An 18477-nucleotide genomic window follows, 5' to 3' on the forward strand; every position below is an offset into this window, starting at 1 on the left:
CCTCTTTACCTCCGCATATTTCTATTTCTGAGAAGATTATCTGTAGTGATGTGAAAAAAAGTGATGTCTAGAATTGTGCCAAAGACCAAACTTTACAGACTTCTAAGTTCAGACACTGAGATGTTTCAGGCATCTCCAGGTCTTATTTTCTTAGACTCAATATGCTACTGCCTTTTTCTGACTTTTTTCTTGAAAAAAAGACATTCTTCTATCTAAATGGAAATATTATCTAACCAGTAACCAACAGTGGATAGACAAAGCTCATAAATAAACAGTCTGGGCTGGGTTTGCTGGCAATAGATGTGATGCAGGTAACACTGAGACCTCGGTGTCAAAGCACTTTCGGTGCTTATATTCACCATGGCGCTGTTGCCCCTTCAAACTCCATTTGAGTCTCACTTAATCTCAATGAGTTTAAAAATGATCAGAGAGGATGTTAGAATTAATGAAGACATGCTGTTGATACTAGAAAGAGATATTTCAATATGGCTAAATATAGACAAACACCATTGCGTGATGAATGCCAACTGTGTGCTGTCATGTACAAGACAGACTCTGAGAAATCTACTTGTCAACGTCTGTGCAGTATGTTTTTTCTCAAAATATGTGTTTCTTTGGAGAATGAATAGTACTAAACAGAGGATTGCTATGCAATCTCCTTCTTTAAAGGAAAGTATGTGGGGAGAAAAATAGAGTAATGCAGAGTGAAAGACTGTCCAGGAAAATTGCCATGAAGAACACTGAATTGTACAGAAACAGATCAGGTAAATATGAAGGAAAACATGCAAGGCAATAAATTCTGCATCCTGGTTTCAGCTGGGACAGAGTTAATTTTCTTCCTAGTAGCTGGTACAGTGCTGTGTTTTGGATTCAGTGTGAGAATAATGCTGATAACACACTGATGTTTTAGTTGTTGCTATGTAGTGCTTACCCTAAATTAAGGATTTTTCAGTTTCCCGTGCTCTGCCAGAGAGGAGGTGTACAAGAAGATCTGAGGGAGCATGGGCAGGACAGCTGACCCAAACCAGCCAAAAGGATATTCCATACCATAGAACATAATGCTCAGTATATTAACTGGGAGGAGTTAGCTGGGAGGAGCAAATTGCTGCCCAGGAACTGCCTGGGCATTGGTCAGCAAGTGGTGAGCAGTTACATTGTGCATCCCTTGTATTTTTTGGGGCTTTATTTCTTTTTGTTATATTCATTTTCATTACTATTATTATTATATTTTATTTTAGTCATTAAGATGTTCTTATCTCAACCCACGAGTTCTACTTTTTTTTTCTAATTATCCTTCCCATCCCACCGGGAGAGGGGAAGAGTGAACAAGCATCTGCTTGGTGTTTAGTTGCTGGCTGGGGTTAAACCATGACAGTCTGTCATAAAATAGGGCTTAAAGAAGGACTTCCTGGAAAAAATAAGACAGACACTTTTATGGTCCTCCTGAATCTGGAATGTGTGAAGTAGAAGCTCTTGCCTCTACCACAGAGTACATTAACATCGTTTTGTAAATCTCTTTAATTTGATTATTTCTCTGTAAAGTGATTAACTGGCACTCTTTTGCACTTACAGCCAGACTAGTATAATCTTAGGATGTATGTATGGTCCATCACCATATTGCTCCTGGAGCTTACATGGATCTTCTGTAGATTGTAGATATCATCAGCCTAATTTCTGTGTGTGTGGTGTAGAGACTGAATGCTATGAGAAATGAGTAGCTTTAATTTTCTGTGCTTTGTGATCAAGATCTATATTGGATTTGTTTACCAACTTAGTATCTTGAACGCCCCTAGCCATCAACGCTAAAAGAATAATTGTTATAGTAGAAGGGCATTCTGTTTTACATTTCCAAGTTCATCTGTGTTATGCTGTTAAACAAAGATTGGAATATAAGGTGCAGTTACATTGGAACCAGGGAAAGATAATAGGATGGCTGTACCTGACCTGACTTTGAAGTGTGGTTAAAACCAGTTAAGAACAAGAAGAAACATGGTTCCCTGATGCTCATTTCAGGGGTAAAAAGTGAATCACAGAGTATAACTGAAGGATATTCTCTTATTAGCAGAAGTTATTCAAGGATTTGATGGAGATATGCAAGAGGTATGTGAACTGCAAGATCAAGTGATAGATCCAGGGCACCACAGTTTAAAATCCCATTGTGAGCTTCTTAAAATGCTGTTTTTTCTTACATACACTGAGCACATTTGAAATGTAAGGATGGAAAAAGCACTCACCACTGTTATAAAAGATTCCTCAATAATTGATTCACTATGCTAATGCTTCTCCAAAATCAGCCCACATTCTTTTTCCAGACTCTGCTGCTCAAATCTAGTCACAGAAATGTGAAAAATGCACTGCTTACAACAATTCTCAACAGAAAAAAACTCCTGAGCTTCTCTTTCTAGTTGCTTTTTTTGTTTGTTTGTTGATTTGTTCTTGGTGTGTGGTTTCAATTATTTTATCATGTCCTTCTTTGATAAGATCCAGTTTATGCTCAATGGGATTGTCTTCTGACATTTTACTAGGTGTCCCTGCTTTTGTGTGACTGGCATTCAGAAATTAAAAGCCAGTCTTTTCATTTCCAAATTTGAAAAAGCAGAAATGACCTGCATGCAGGAAGCAGCTATTTTTGCATCTCAGTGTATTGGCAAGGTCCTTATTCTTGTGGTAGATCTTCCATTACTTTCATATCCATTGACCACACCATAACCATTAGACCTCCAGTGACAGAATTTCTGTAAAATTCCATCTTCCAGGAATTTAGTGAGTGTACCCAGCTCTCCTGCATGGGGAAAACAAACCCAGAAAGTATAATCACTCTTAAACCAAGGTAAGATTTGCTATACTGAATCAGACCTGTCGTCTTCATGTTCCTGGTTTACAATAAGTCCATCACAGAAGGACATAGCATGTATTCTTGCAGAGAAACTCAGAAAGCCATCTCTTTTCAATGTAACGTCTTACCTTCATTTCTGCTGTGCCAAGAAGATGGTGTGACTTGTTGAAGGTCATGCATGCCAGAAACCTAGAGGGAAAATCTACATCCCAGTGTGGTGATCTAGGCACTAGACCATGCCTTCGGGTACCCTTGTTTGCTCTCTGTTTTTTTTTCCAGAAATCTCAAATTTGGAGAAAAGCAAATAGTCCACTTGCTGAGGAAGCCCAGCCATGGAAAAGGGCACATCTTTAGAGTCCATACCCTAGAGGCAGTAGGTATATGAATAACGTCACATTGCTTGTTTGGGGAACAATGACCACTCCCTGGAGAGCATCATGAAGCATAGTTGCTGCTCTATATAGCTGGCAGACACAGCATCTGAACAGATACCTGCAGTAGGTCCTGTGGACCTCCAAACTCAACACAAGCCACTGCTTTGCAGAAAGGTAAACTCTAGCCACCAGTAGACCAGCCATACCTTTATAATTTTGCATTCATTGGCCTCTGCTGCATTTTTCCCAGCACATCTCATATCTCATCTCATCTCATCTCATCTCATCTCATCTCATCTCATCTCATCTCATCTCATCTCATCTCTAATTTATGAAGGAAAAGTAGTCTGGCACGTCACTCAGGGAAGGTTGTTGACCCCTGTGTCAGACCATGCTGCTTTGTACATGCTGTACACACCAGGAACATTTGAATGGCAGCTGAGGGAAGCATATTACTGCCTACAGTAAAGGATGTACATCTAATACAGAAACAGAATCTGAAGACAGTATAAGCAAGCTGAGTCTTCCCAGTCCTGTCTTGTGAGTTTGCAAATCTTTGATAGGGAAAATAAGAAATCTAAGCAGTTTAGTTTAATATTTACCAATTAAAAGCAAGATGAGCTCTTGATGCTTGGTTGGCAGAGCAAGGACTCGGTAATAGAACAGAAAATATCACTGAGGTAAGACTCCTGTCGATTGCACTTGCAAGTCAAGTTATGTATATGAATTTTCACATTGTTATCATGTTTAAAGCCAGTACTGTAGATTCTACATCTTATAGTTGCTTTGCAATAAAGCAAGAGCAAAAGCCCATTTGTCAATTCTTTCCTTTGTCAGCTGAAATATTTCCAACATCTCACACTTCCCTCAATATCTTCAAGCAATCATGTGATGTTAAAGGATATAGTTACAACTCAGAGAGCATTTTTGTAAGACCATTTTGTAAGACCAGAAGCCATAAAGCAAAACTTATTAGCCTTGGTAGATACATTACAAACCTTACTCTATTTTTTTGTGCCTTCAAGGGTAGGCAGACTAGAATGGTTTGATTGGGAAGAAGAGAAGTGAGAGAAAGGAAGATGCAGAAAGCCAGGTAGGACATGATTAATTGATTAATTATAGAATCATTTAGTCTGGAAAAGATCCTTAAAATCATGGAGTCCAATTATTGCACCCTGTAAAGAAGTAGGAAGCTGCTCATCATGAAAATGCAAATGACTCACTCTGTTTGATCTGAAGGGAGAGCAAAAAAAAAAAAAACAGTCAAAGAGTTGCCAGAGTTGACAGAAGAAGTGTTTAAGCAGATGATCATATCACACACAACCAGTTTAAAACAGAGACTGTGATTTTTATATTAACTCAACTTCATGTGAGGAAAAAGATATTTTAATGGGGAAAGGGGAGGAAGATCATAGAAACATAGAATGGTTTGGGTTGAAAGGAACCTTAAAGATCATCTAGTCCAACCCACCCTGCCACAGGCAGGGACATCCTTCACTACATCAGGTTGCTCAAAGCCCCGTCCAACTTGGCCTTGAACCCTTCAAGGGAGGGGGCAGCCACAACTTACCTGGGCAACCTGTGCTAGGGCCTCACCACCCTTACTGTAAAAAATTTCTTCCTCATATCTAATCTAAATCTACCCTTTTTCAGTTTAAAACCATTACCCCTCCTCCTATCCCTGCACTCCCTGACAAAGAGTCCTTCCCCATCTTTCCCATAGGCCTCCTTTAGGTACTGGGAGGCCGCTCTAAGGTCTCCCTGGAGCCTTCTTTTCTCCAGGCTGAACACCCCCATCTCCCTCAGCCTGTCCTCACAGGGGAGGTACTTCAGCCCCCTGATCACCTTAGTGGCCTCCTCTGGACCCACTCAAGCAGGTCTGTGTCCTCTGATGTTGGTGCCCCCAGAGCTGGACACAGAGCTGCAGGTGGGGTCTCACGAGAGTGGAGTAGAGGGGGAGAATCCCCTCTCTCAACCTGCTGGCCACACTTCTCTTGATGCAGCCCAGGACACGGTTGGCTTTCTGGGCTGTGAGTGCACATTGCCAAGTCATGTTGAGCTTCTCATCAGCAAACACTCCCAAGTCCTTCTCCTCAGGGCTGCTCTCAATCCACTCATTTCCCAGCCTGTATTTGTGCTTGGGTTTTTCCCAGCCCATGTGCAGGAACTTGCACTTGGCCTTATTGAACTTCAAGAGTTTGGCTCGGGCCCACCTCTCAAGCCTGTCCAGGTCCCTCTGGATGGTATCCCTTCCCTCTACTGTGTCGACTGTACCTCACAGCTTGGTGTCGTTGACAGATTTCCTGAGTGTACACCCAATCCCACTGTCCATGTCGTTGACAAAGATATTAAGCAGCACCGGTCCCAATAGTGATCCCTGAGGAATGCCACTCATCACTGCTCTCCACTTGGACATTGAGCTGTTGACTTGAACTCTTTGAGTGCAACCATCCAGCTAGTTCCTTATCCGTCAAGTGGTCCATCTGTCAAATCCATGTCTCTCCAATTTAGAGAGAAGGACATTGTGTGGGACAGTGTCAAATGCTTTACACAAGTCCAGGTAGATGACATCTGTTGCTCTTCCGTTAGCCACCAGTGTTGTAACCCCATCACAGAAGGCCGCCAGATTTTTCAGGCATGACTTTGTCAAGCATGAAGCCATACTGGCTGTCACCAATCACCTCCCTATTTTCCATGTGCCATAGCACAGTTTCCAAGAGGATCCGCTCCATCATCTTCCTGGGCATAGAGGTGAGACTGACTGGCCCGTAGTTCCCTGGGTCTTCCTTCTACCCCTTTTTAAAAATGGGGGTTATGTTTCCCCTTTTCCAGTCAGTGGGAACTTCACCAGACTGCCATGACTTCTCAGATATTATGGATAGTGGCTTAGCCCCACTTCATCTGTCAGTTTCCTCAGGACCCATAGGTGCACCTCATCAGGTCCTATGGACTTGTGCACCTTCAGGTTCCTTAGCTGGTCTCAAACCTGATCTTCTCCTATGGTGGGCAGTTCTTCATTCTCCCAGTCCTTGCCTTTTCCTTCTGTGACTTGAGTGGTGTGGCTGGACCACTTGCCAGTGAAGATTGAGGTAAAAAAGTTGTTGAGCACCTCAGCCTTCTCCATGTTCTGGGTAATCAGGTCTCCTGTTCCCTTCTGGAGAGGGACCACATTTTCTCTAGTCTTCACTATATCAGTGATGTACCTACAGAAGCTTTTCTTGCTGCTGTTGATATTCCTGGCCAGATTTAATTCTATCAGTGATTTGGCCTTCCTAACCTGATCCCTGGTTGCTTGGACAATTTCGTTCTATTCCTCCCAGGCTCTCTGTCCTTGCTTTCACCCTCTGTAGACTTCGTTTTTGTGTTTGAATTTTTCCAGGACCTCCTTGTTCATCGCCTTGTTCAAATGCCTCCTGTCATTTTTGCCTGACTTCCTCTTTGTTGGGATGCATTGCTCCTGAGCTCAGAGGAGGTGATCCTTAAATAACAACCAGCTTTCTTATTCCACACTTCCCTCCAGGAATTTATCCCATGGTACCCTGCCAAGCAGATCTCTGAAGAGACCAAAATCTGCTCTCCTGAAGCCCAGGGTAGTGAGCTTGCTGCGCACCCTCATCGTTGCTCTAAGGATCTTGAACTCCACCATTTGAGTCTCCTTAACCAAGTAATAAGCGATAGGACAAGAGGTAATGGCCTCAAATTGCATCAGGAAAGGTTTAGACTAGATATTAGGAAGCATTTCTTTACAAAACAGGTTGTTAGGCATGGGAATGGGCTGCCCAGGGAGGTGGTGGAGTCCCCATCCCTGGAGGTGTTTAAGAGTAGAGTCGACATGGCGCTGAGGTATATGGTGTAGTTGGGAACTGTCAATGTTAGGTTAATGGTTGGACTGGATGATCTTCAAGGTCTTTTCCAACCTAGATGATTCTGTGATTCTGTGATTTCATGGTCCCTGCAGCCAAGGCTGCCCCTGAGCTTCACAATCCCAACCAGCCCCTCCTTGCTGGTGAGAACAAGGTTCAGCATAGCACTTCTCCTCTTTGGCTCCTTTATTACTTGGAGAAGGAAGTTATCATCAGTGCATTCCAAGAACCTCCTGGATTGTTTGTGCCCTGCTGTGTTATCCCTCCAACAGATATCCCCCATGAGGACCAAGGATTATGAATGTGAGGCTGCTCCTATCTGTTTATAGAGGGTCTCATCTGCTCGGTCTTCCTGGTCAGGTGACCTGTAGCAGACCCCCACACTATAATGTCACCTGCCCCTGCCCTCCCTTTAGTCCTGACCCATAAGCTCTCAGTCAGCTTCTCATCCATCCCCTGACAGAGCTCCATGCACTGCAGTTGGTCATTGTCATAGAGGACAATACTCCCTCTTCGTTCCCCCTGCTTGCCCTCCCTAAAGAGCTTTTCTCTTTCTATTCTAACACTCCAGTCATAGGAGCCATCCCAGCATGTCTCGGAGATGCCAGTAAGATCGTAGCCCTGCAGACGTGCACACATCTCCAGCTCTTCTTGTTTATTCCTCATGCTATGTACATTTGAGTAGAGGCTTTTAAGTCGGGCCCCCAATGAAGCTGACTTATTGGCTGGAATCACTTTGTGCTGCTCCTAAGGTTCTCTCCTGCTGACCTGTGACCCCTGCCCAGGCTCTGGTCATCTGTTGCTGACACTGGCATCAAACTGATAGGAGTGGGATGGATTGAAGTTCCCTTCTCCCAGCAGATGTTACTTAAAGAGGGGAAGGGAAGGTAGTGGTAGTCCTATTGCTATAGAAAGGAAGGGATATAGCAACCCTCTTTCTTGACATATGATGTTGAGCATACCTGAGGGACACCCCACAGTCATAACGGTCAAAGACTAAATTTCTCAGAAAAGGTCTGTCAAAACTTATTCATGGTGTGCATATTTCCTTTCAAACATGAACATGCCTGCTGTAGTAAGGATGGGACTTTGGAGGTATCTGTCTGAAAGGTCACTCTCTTGTGCAAATGAGAAAGGGACTCAAGAGGCAGCTCTAGGATTGTAAGACAGGTAAAAGGATTATTGTCCAAATTTCAGATTGAAATTAATCTCTGAATTTCATTGCTGTAACACATTCTTGTGGCTGGAAAATCATTCAGGTGTAGTACACCACTTTGGAGAGAGGTAGCTGCAAAACCTGACCACCATGTAAGTCTCTTTGGGGGTGTTGCTGAGACCTCTGCCTCCAGGTGCCTTTCACCATTAGGGAATATAAATAGGATATGATTTACATATTCATATCAAAGGATAAGAGTCACAAATCTTCACTCTTCACACCCAATTCCTTTCAGCCTTTGGGAATTTGATTGCAATTTTATGGCTGACTGAAATATCTACAAGGATTTTTGCACCTTTCTCTTAATTGAGTCAGAATGACAGTTGTCAAGGAATTATTCAATTACAGTGACACTATTTACCTGTTCCTACTCCAGAATATTAAAAGAAAACAAAGGTGAAGGGAGGGGATGAATGAGAGGAGAAGAAATAAAAGACCTCATTCATAGGAAAGAAAACAAACAACTCACCCCATAATAAAACCCTGATCGTTTTGTTTTGTTTTATTTTGTTTTGGGTTAGACTTTTTTGGGGATAGAGAGACCATTGCTCTTGAGATTGTATTTTGGTGGAATGGACCAATTGTGATCATAAAATCATGTCTTCATCTCATAGAGACTGCAAATCAGCATATAAATCAAGGAGAGTTTGGCACCTAATTTCCTCATGTGTTTCATAAATCTTTCCTGAGTGGGTGGTGGGTTCAGCTGCTGTACCACTGTGATATTTGGCTTCAGGACACCAGGGCATGAAGCCTCATAGTGGAGAGAATCATTAGCCTGGGTGGGATCTGAAGCTCCCAGATACTCCCACAAGCATCTGATTTTAGTCTTATGAGCTATCAATATCCCATCCAACCGAGAAAAGAGGGTTGTGGATGCCCTCTTCATAAGGATGACAAATTCTTTCTCCAGTCCATGGATGGATTGGGTTAGGTTACCCTCCCAGGCTGGGTTCTTCTAGGCAGCTTCACATTCTGTCCCTGGTTTCAGTAGAATTCACATGGTAAATCCAGAGCTACATTTTATTTCTTCTCTGTCAGAAAGATGCATTAGCTATTACAGCAGGCCTGCTCTTTCATTTCCTTCAGAGAAACCCTGCAGGACTATCTTGGGCAGTCTAAGTGGAGCAGACAGCTTCATAAACTCATTCATGATTGACTTGGCACTGAGAGAGCTTGTCAGGAGACACAGTTTACTGGAATCATACTTCCTGGCAGACTGCTGAGCTTGTCTCAAAATGGTTGAAACTCCTCTAATATTGCCCATTTAGTGGCCTGGATGAGATAAGCAGAGTCTTTTGATGCTTTTGTGTATTCCCTGAGTAAAACCACAGACCAAGTGAGCATACTGACCTCTTTTTTTTTTTCCTGGCCATGTTTCAAATAGGGCATCTCCTCCTTGCAGGTTGCTCTTGGGACAAGCATCTGTGCTGTGATTTCACTGCTCTAGGCTCCTGGTATTTCATTCTGTGGGATGAGAGGAGGCAGCAGCAAAATTGGACAACCTCCATATCCATTTTGCTAACTGATTAGCTCAAGATGTAGTCTGTGGTTTGTTTTTTGTTTTTGTTTTGGTTTGGTTTTTTTTTTTTTCCTAAAATGTAGTCTCTTGCAGTGGTTTGTTCCCATACCCTACTGCTGGTTTCCAGCCTCTTGGGACATCTCTCTATGCAAATCTCAGCTCAGGGAGATCAGCATTAATTCTCTTATTCTTCAGTTGTCTTTTGTTTTTTTTTTCTTTTTCTTTCTGTTCTGGCTCCGGGCTCAATATGCATCTTGTTTTTCCGGTCTTCTGTTTTCCAAGAATGGTCCATGGAAGATGCATGCCAAATTGCTCCAATTCACCCTCCACTTTATCCTTGCTCTTAGATGTGGTTACAGATCATCATCTTCAAAGAAGAAGATGAATTTTAAGGATAGGATTGGAAGTTCATATGACCAGTCAAACATATCTTTTCAACGTGTCAAACAGCTGCCAACCCCATCCTAGGATCACACGGTGCATTAATTCCGTAGTCTGTCCCAGCCATACTAACGGAGATGATCAGGTACATCTTTATATCTTAGTGTTCACAGATCCTTTGAGGTTATCTGACCAAGAGCTATCAAGTTATCCCTGAGTGACATTTGATTGCATCCAGAATTTGAAAGTGGGACACAGAACCTGCTTATAATTACTGATGTCATCAAGCTGGGTAAGGCATGGCACTTGGGTGGTCTGTCTGCTGCGGAATGTCCTGCAAAAAATGCCTGCAGAAGACAGACTGAGTCTTTTCTCCTCAGTCCTGCAGGCAGTTGGTTTGGAGTGGGGGAAGATTTGAGTGGGGGCATTTTTCCTCCTGTACTTCTGACTTAATTCTAATCTTTACTTGGTACCATGTGGAGGGTAAGGGCAGAAAGACACACTGACCAAAACCTATGACTTCTAAACTGTGCCTTGCATCCCTTCTGCCTACCATGATTTTCTCAGGCTGTGACTGAATTTACATCCACAAATTTGGTGTTTATAACTATGTATGACAACATGAAGAAATTGTTCTAGAACCAATTTTCTGCCATCTGGTATGTTCTGACAATATCTTTGTAAAGCCCCAAAGAAGGTGTATGGTTATGTACAGCCTTTAAATACTGTTGCATATGTTGATAACATTTTCTGTAGACCTGTCCCTTAGCTTTATTGGTATGAATTACAGACATATTGGGTGACTGACCCACACAGCTAGAGATATGCACAGAGATACACACAGCCAGAGAATCTGCCTGTTTTTCTCAGGACCTCATTACAGGACATTTTATTATGTAGGTAACCGGTAACAGTAAGGAAATATTGCCACAGTACTTGATTTCCCAGATGTTTAGTTCAGCAGACCACAGATTTTAAGGCTAGATGAAGTAACAAACCCATCCTTTTAGACCTTGGTTGAGTCCCATGAAGAAATGGAGTCCTGGAAATCAGTGGGCATCAAATTTCTACCCAAAGACTTCTCAGTCTTGACCAAGGAATTGCTTGAAGGATGTCCTCACTGAACCCAGCTCCACAGGTTTTTGAGCTATGAAAGTACATCATCCACAAGGCTGTGCAATTTCTCAGCCACTGTCAGTTGACTTCCTATTATAATTCACTTCACGTTCCTAATAAGCAAAATGTTCTTGTTGCAAATTAGCAATATTGCGCCCAATTTATGTCAAAGCAAACATCAGGAGCGTGAAAAGTCCAAAGCATCTGGCATGTTTCAGCAGGTTACTGGGCTGCCCAGGCTCTGTCTCTTTTTCTCTTTGTCTTTTTTTTTTTTTTTTTTTTTTTTAATATTTGTCATTGGAAGAGTATAAATAACTGAGTAGAAACAGAACACAGTGTTCCACTGTTCAGTCAATTAAAGAGGTTATGTTCTGAGACAGTTGAAATAAGTGGGATAGGTTTGCTCAAAACCAGAAATTTGAAATCACTGGGTTTTAATCAGCCAAAGAACAAGTTTCAAATAGCTTTGAGTCTCAACCCAGTAAAATGAGTAACTTGTGTCTCTTGTATACTCTTCAAATTCAGGGTGGTAATGGGGATTGTCAGAGACCTCTTTTTTTCCCTCCCAGATAAATGTTTGCCATTTAATAGATTTTGAGAGTCAACAGAGCCACTGGAATCACCTATTTGTGTGGACTCATCTTTCTCCCACCCATGGATAGTAGCAAACTCTTAAACATTGGTGACAAACTCCTGTCACTTTTCCATATGTGACTAAACATCTGTATTTCCTCTATTCACAAGCTGTCTAATGCTCACAAGTTTTATGGGCAATGTTTTACTCAAGAGCCATAACTTGGGAATGACTGCTTTCATCTGACAGCCCGCATCATGTAGGTTCAGTTGTTCCTCTAGCAAATTCACAATGTCATGAAATAAAAGCTTCATAAAAGGCTTTCAAACAACGAGACATAATATCTGACTTGGAAAGAACATAGAAGGTAGTTTGCTGGAGGTTGGGATAGTATAGTGATGAGGCATCGGCTTTTTTATTCTACTCCAAGCATCTGCTACTGCTCACTGCAGGGGACAACACACTGAGTAGACCGAGCTTTTGGTCTTCCCTGGAGCATCTGTTCTCACGTTTGTCTCTAACATCACTCTGAGATACATCAAGTATTTTCATGCTGAAATGCAACTATTTCATAAGTATTTCCTTCTGAGCACAATGAAGTCAAAATTGCCACCTTTTCTTTCAGGCATTTCCAGTAACCCAAAGTTGAAAGTTCAGTCTCTGAATTTGGGATTCATTGAAAACACTTTTCCTGGAGGTGCTAGTGTGAACAAAAAAAAAAAAAAAAAAAGAGGGAAGTTCACAGTAGCCCTTTGCCAATTTTTGTTTCAGTTAAGGAATGGAAAAGTTGCCTCAGAGTTATACATCAAACTTCAGAAAGACTAAAGAAGGCATTTCACTTTCCAAAATATACCAAGGAATAACCAGGAAAGTGGTCCTTTAGAGACAGCTAGAGGCTTCTTAGAAGCACAAATAAAACTCAGTATTTCTTATTCTCAGGAAGAGGAGTTGAGATCAGAACAGGTTTGCTCACATCGTGGGAAAAGGGGATTCAGAAAGAAGGGTCATCTGGAATAGCAAACTGCCACATGATCTCCGGGAAGGAGCCGAAGGAGGGGATGCTACTGGGGAACTGCATTTTCCAGCAAGAGCCAAAGCACCACAGATCTCTGCTCCTCTCTCAGTAGCTGGCCAAGTGCTTCTCCATAGCTCTGCCCTTGGAAAAAATGTTGCAGATCATTGGCTGTTTTGTTCCTTCTGGGATTTGGCATTTGCCTGTGATTAATCCAATACGCAGCCTCTCCTACCTACCCTCCTCTGCCCAGACCTTTGAAGAACCCTTGTTTGCTCTGTGCTGAAGGGGAGAATTGTTGTTTCCATGTGTCCCATGCCTTGATTGATCCACAGGTTTTTACACTTGCCTGGATGGACCACAACATATTTTGGTATGAGGAGTTGTTGGTAGATCAGTTAGCCTAGCAAAACAAGCAAGGAATTCACCTGCCAATATCCAGTTTTCTTCATTCCTCATCCCATCAGATATGTTCCAATAATGCTGTGATCTCAGATTTCATCATTATTTTTTTCTTATGTCTAATTAGTTCTTTTCTTCCTTCCTTATCCTCCCTGATTCAGAAGCAGGTATGCCCAAAATTCTGATAAAGCAATTCAATGTCATCTCACAAATCCTACATCCACTACATGGGAATGTAATTTAAATTATTTTTGTAATCCATGAATATATTACTGCAGCTGAAAAAGCCGGGATGGTCTCGAGAGGATTGCTGGTGACTGTAAGTTCTTTATCTGCTAATTACAATGTAAGTCTTAATTTTTTGTTACAACACCAAACCCTACACAGTCTGGAACATCTGAAAAACATAACCAGGTTTTGGTGAATGTGTGTTGCTTACCTTTTCTATCCACACAGGATATTAATTGTCTCTTCTGGGGATCTCTAGCCCTTCAGCTCAAGTTACAATTTTCATTCTATTTGTTTTACAGATATTTCATTCAATGATGGCCTGTTGGCCCAAAAGACATCCATTACACACCCACAACATAGGTAGAGAAATGGCTGGGGAAGGAATGAAATGTTTTGGTTTCTGAGCTTGGTTTTAAAGTTGTCACTTCTGAGTATAACAAAGTTCCTGGTCGTGGCATTGTTTCACCATATTGAAAAGATATTGTGTGTGTTTGTTGAAGATTTTCCCATTCATCACATTTATTGTTTTTCTTGACCTGCTTTCTACCTGCTTCCAAAGAGATAAATGAGTCTAAAGGGCTGTATTTTTAAAGGAAGGGAAAAAAGAAGGGGAAAAGTAGAGTAACCATCACTGATCTTCAAGCAATATTGAGGTTCCTTCACATGAGGGTAAGACAGGAATAACAGCTTCAGAAACAGAAACCAGAAGGACCCAGAATAAAAGAAAAAACTTTTTTTTTTTCTTGGCTGAAATTACCAATGAATCAGTTAAAAATCTTTCAAAAGAATGACATTCTTGAAACTTTTTGGAACTATCGCTAGAGAGGTGTCATTTTCTAAGAAAATAGACTACTTTTTCAGTTTGATGTTACCCAAATATACAGAGCATGATGCAGCCAAAATGCATATGTTGGAGGAGACAGGCAGAGAAGGCAAGAGTCACCAGTGCTCGTGTTTGCTACCATACAAGTGGCAACATATATAGGTTGAATATCATCCAAGAGGGGAGGATGAAGGACTAGCAACCTCCACTAGTCCCTCTGGTAAATCTACCCTCACTGATCTTGGAAAAATAATAGGGTCATAGAATAATCATTGCAAAATGTAAACATCCATCTTTTTTAATTAAAAAAAAAAAAAAAAAAAAAAAAAGAGAAAGAAATTAATTAAACTAGCTGCTCTGTTCAAGATCTGCTTCACCCACTGGAAATGGTTGCCTGTTCCAGAGTCTGTCTCTAATCGTCTCTCCCAGTCGAAGCTTAGATCTCCTCAAAGCACAGACCTAGACTGAAGGTTGAATTTGTCCTGCACTTTTCTCATTCAGTGCAGTACAGCAGACAGCAAGCCAAATACCATGTGCTAATAACCAGCCATCACGCATCGGGGTCCAGCTGTGCCAGCAGTCCACATCCAGAGGATTAAGTTCGTCTTTTAGTATCACACTTTCTCCTACTGCTGGCAATCTCCTGATGTGTGCATTTCAGCCAGCTAATTGCCTTGTCCATGCACAAAGCATGCACGAAGAATTCAATCACCAGCAGAGCCACATGTTCGCTGGTTATTCTTCACCTTTAAATACCATTTTCAAAGATTTTTCGGTGTGCCTGTCCTCCACACAATCCCATAGATGTCTCACGTAGGTTTTTGTTAGTCTTCGAAGGGCTGTGCACATCATGCCTATTAGACCATTATCTTCTGCTTATCAGTCACACTCGCTAGTCCCTCATTACTACAGTTGCAGTGCTACTATAATTAGACTTCACATTTCTCAGCCCTTCATAGCAGTGTTTTAGTTTACAAATTGAAGAGTTCATTCATGCCAAAATGTTTTCTTTCGTTATCAATTTCTTTCTTTTTTATTTTTAATTTGCCCAGTGAACCAAAATATCAATTATTTGCAGGGCTCTAATTTAGAGAAGAAATTAAGGAATAAATTTGTAACGCTGTGCTATTAACTATTTAATCTGCTTAACTAATTCTGTGATGGATTCTCCATCCCTGTATCTCTTAAATCAAGGAGAACCTTTTTTTTTTTTTTTTTTTTTTCTTTCCTTGTTATAGTGGATTTTTCTTATTTAAAAGTTAAGCTTTAGTATTAGCATGACTAGTAGACTTGAAGCAGAAATTAGAATTGAAAAATCCTATTTCCTGTCTCAGCAGGCAAGAAGCCAGACTAGGTAATCACAGCACTCCCTTCCAAGCAAATAAACTGAAATGTATTTTACATCATTTAAGATGGTGTCATATCTCAACCAGGTGTCCCCACACACTTCAGGCACCATCTGTGTGTGACCACTAGTCCCCAAAACTCAGGTAATTCCTCCAGCTGTCTCTGACACCAGTTGCCTTAAATGGAGGATAGGCAGAAATCAGCATTTCCCTTGAAGTACTACAGGAGACTCACATTGCCAAGGGCAGATCTCGTCTCAGGGTGAGTTTATATGGGAATCCTTTACTCCTGCTTTGTACAGCTTTCCCCTGAATTACAAGTCCTAACGAGCCCTAATATAGCTGCAGTTCAGCTGCTGCAGATGATTTTTCAGATTTGACTCAATTTTCATTCATGGCATCAGGGCTGGCAGGGCTGCAACATTATAAATTGGCAGAACTTGTTCAACGTGAACATCTTATGTGGGTGTATAGAGGTGTACTGGATCTGGAGACTCTCCTATCTTCAGGTAAATATCTAAAGTAGGAAAGATGGAACATATACTTTTAGGGTATGACTGAAGAAAATTGAGGGTGACTAGCCCAGCTGCAGAAGTGAGCAGTCAGAGAGATTCAGACTTCCTCTCTCCTAGTTGTCAGTAGAAGTATGCAGCAGGGCTTTGTGGTTTATTTTTTGCTTTTTATTTTTCCAAAGAATAAAAGATCAGATTGGTCAAACTGAACATATTCATTAGTCAAGAAAACTCAGATCATATAAAGTATATGGTCCAAATTCTTAATGTGTTGAAATGCTGCAGAAATCTGAATGGAGATTCAGAATTGCTGTGGCTCTTTTTATGCAGTCTATATATGCAAAGAATATCTCCAAAGGTTTAAAAAAAGCTTAAAAGTATTTTGTTTATTGTTCCATCATGTTTGTGCACAGACAGATCAAAACTGAAGGAAAACCTAGCTGTGTCTTAGTCATCATTACTCTCTTAATTGTATGCAACTTCAGGCACATCTTGTAGTATTGTAGTTGAGGTATCATAGAAAGCTCTCCCACAGATCAACAAGAATTTGTAAAGAGGTCTCTACTGTTACCTTTTTACCTGTTTAGAGCAATACATAAACAGTTTATCAGGAAAGATTCAGCACTGAGGTCTCTTGCATACTCTCTACAGCCACAATGGGATCTCTTGTACTTGTCCCAGTCCTCACTGTTGGTTCTGACACCTGGAGACACTTGTCCTGCTCTAAACCAAACAAGACAGGATCAGAACCATCTCACGAACAAAATCCCAGAAGCTGAAGGTTTCTGTCACGAAGTTATCACTCATAAGTACAGTCCATCAAGCATGTGTCACAAATCTAGCTGTTAAGCATTTAACATTTGGTAGGAAACAAATCTTTCCTTCAGTCATCCTAAATCTGTGTTTGATCAGGCTCAGTCCCAACTCAAGTTCTAGGTCTGCAGGAGTGAACCACTTAAACAGGAGATTCCCACTTCCACAAACCTCCAGCCTCAAGACATTTTGTTTACCTTAGGTAAGGACCTGGTGGGAGTTAACTGATAAAACACATCTACCATCAGACTGAGCATGATAAGCAATGAAAAACTGAGCTTACGCAGTGACTATGCTGGGGATGGCGCTTGCGACTGTCCAACCCCTGGCATGGGGTTTACAACTTACAGCACAGCACTGTCCAGTCTGCATCACAAAGACGGACACTAAAAAGCTAAGTTTAAGAAAGTCAACCCTTTAAAGTTATCTTTTTTCTTCTTAGGGAGTATGGGACAAGGAGCAACTAAGAGTAGATGAAAATAATATTTCTTTTCGTTGACTCTTTTCCTCTTCTTTGCTGAAAATATGATGGGACAGGGGAACCCATAAGAGAAGCTGTGTTTTATTATATACAGTATGGAGACTAAGGAGGCTTTGACCAAGGCTAGTGCCTCAAGACACTGTTATGATGTGTTTAATAAATGTTACTAATATCACATCCTTAAAAGCCAGAGAGTTGTCCCTTCATTTTGTCCCAAATATAGCTTAAATTTTCATCCTGAGGTTAGTCACAGCTTGACCCAAATTTCTTTGTAGGACTCACAGCTCACACTGGAGTTTCCATTTAGCAACAGCCAAGTTTTATGCTGGTAAGAAAACTTTTAAAATTTCATTAAGAAAATTTCCCATGTCTCCTCTTTTGCTGTAATTTCACTTGCCTCTGAAATACTGGAATTCACTCACTGCTTGAAGCAAGATAGAGGAACAAATGGACCACAATCTAATTGAGTCTAATAAATCCTGTGTTCCTCAATAAAATACCATGCTTTTAGCCCCCTTATTTTTTCTCTGAAACCATGCTGTGCTTTTGAGACTGGAGAACATATTGGAAACCAAACGTCCAAGAGGTTAGCATGCACAATAGAACTGTCATCTTTGCTGAAATACAGACCAGCAATTTTTGCTTATAAGTCTCAATAATTGAGCTTATATCCAATATTAAGTGTAAAATTATTACAAGGAATTCCAGCAAATCATGCAACGAAAAATGACATTGTTTTCGCTGTGCATCAGATCTCTTCTTTTGTTGTGTTTCTGTCCTAGTTGTGGGTTATGTGAAGAAGATTAAATGATATTCTCTCCAGGGGAGTGTTTTAAATGATGTGTTTCATCCATGACACCTTTGTAACAGTAAGTTTCACAGTGTTTCACAATCTTTGATAGGTTTATCCTCATGAAACCTGCATGAGCCCAAGGTTTGGAATCGGCACTCACCTGCTTCATTATCAGGATAATT

The sequence above is a fragment of the Strix aluco genome, chromosome 1, assembly GCF_031877795.1.
Source record: "Strix aluco isolate bStrAlu1 chromosome 1, bStrAlu1.hap1, whole genome shotgun sequence".
Classification (NCBI taxonomy): domain Eukaryota; kingdom Metazoa; phylum Chordata; class Aves; order Strigiformes; family Strigidae; genus Strix; species Strix aluco.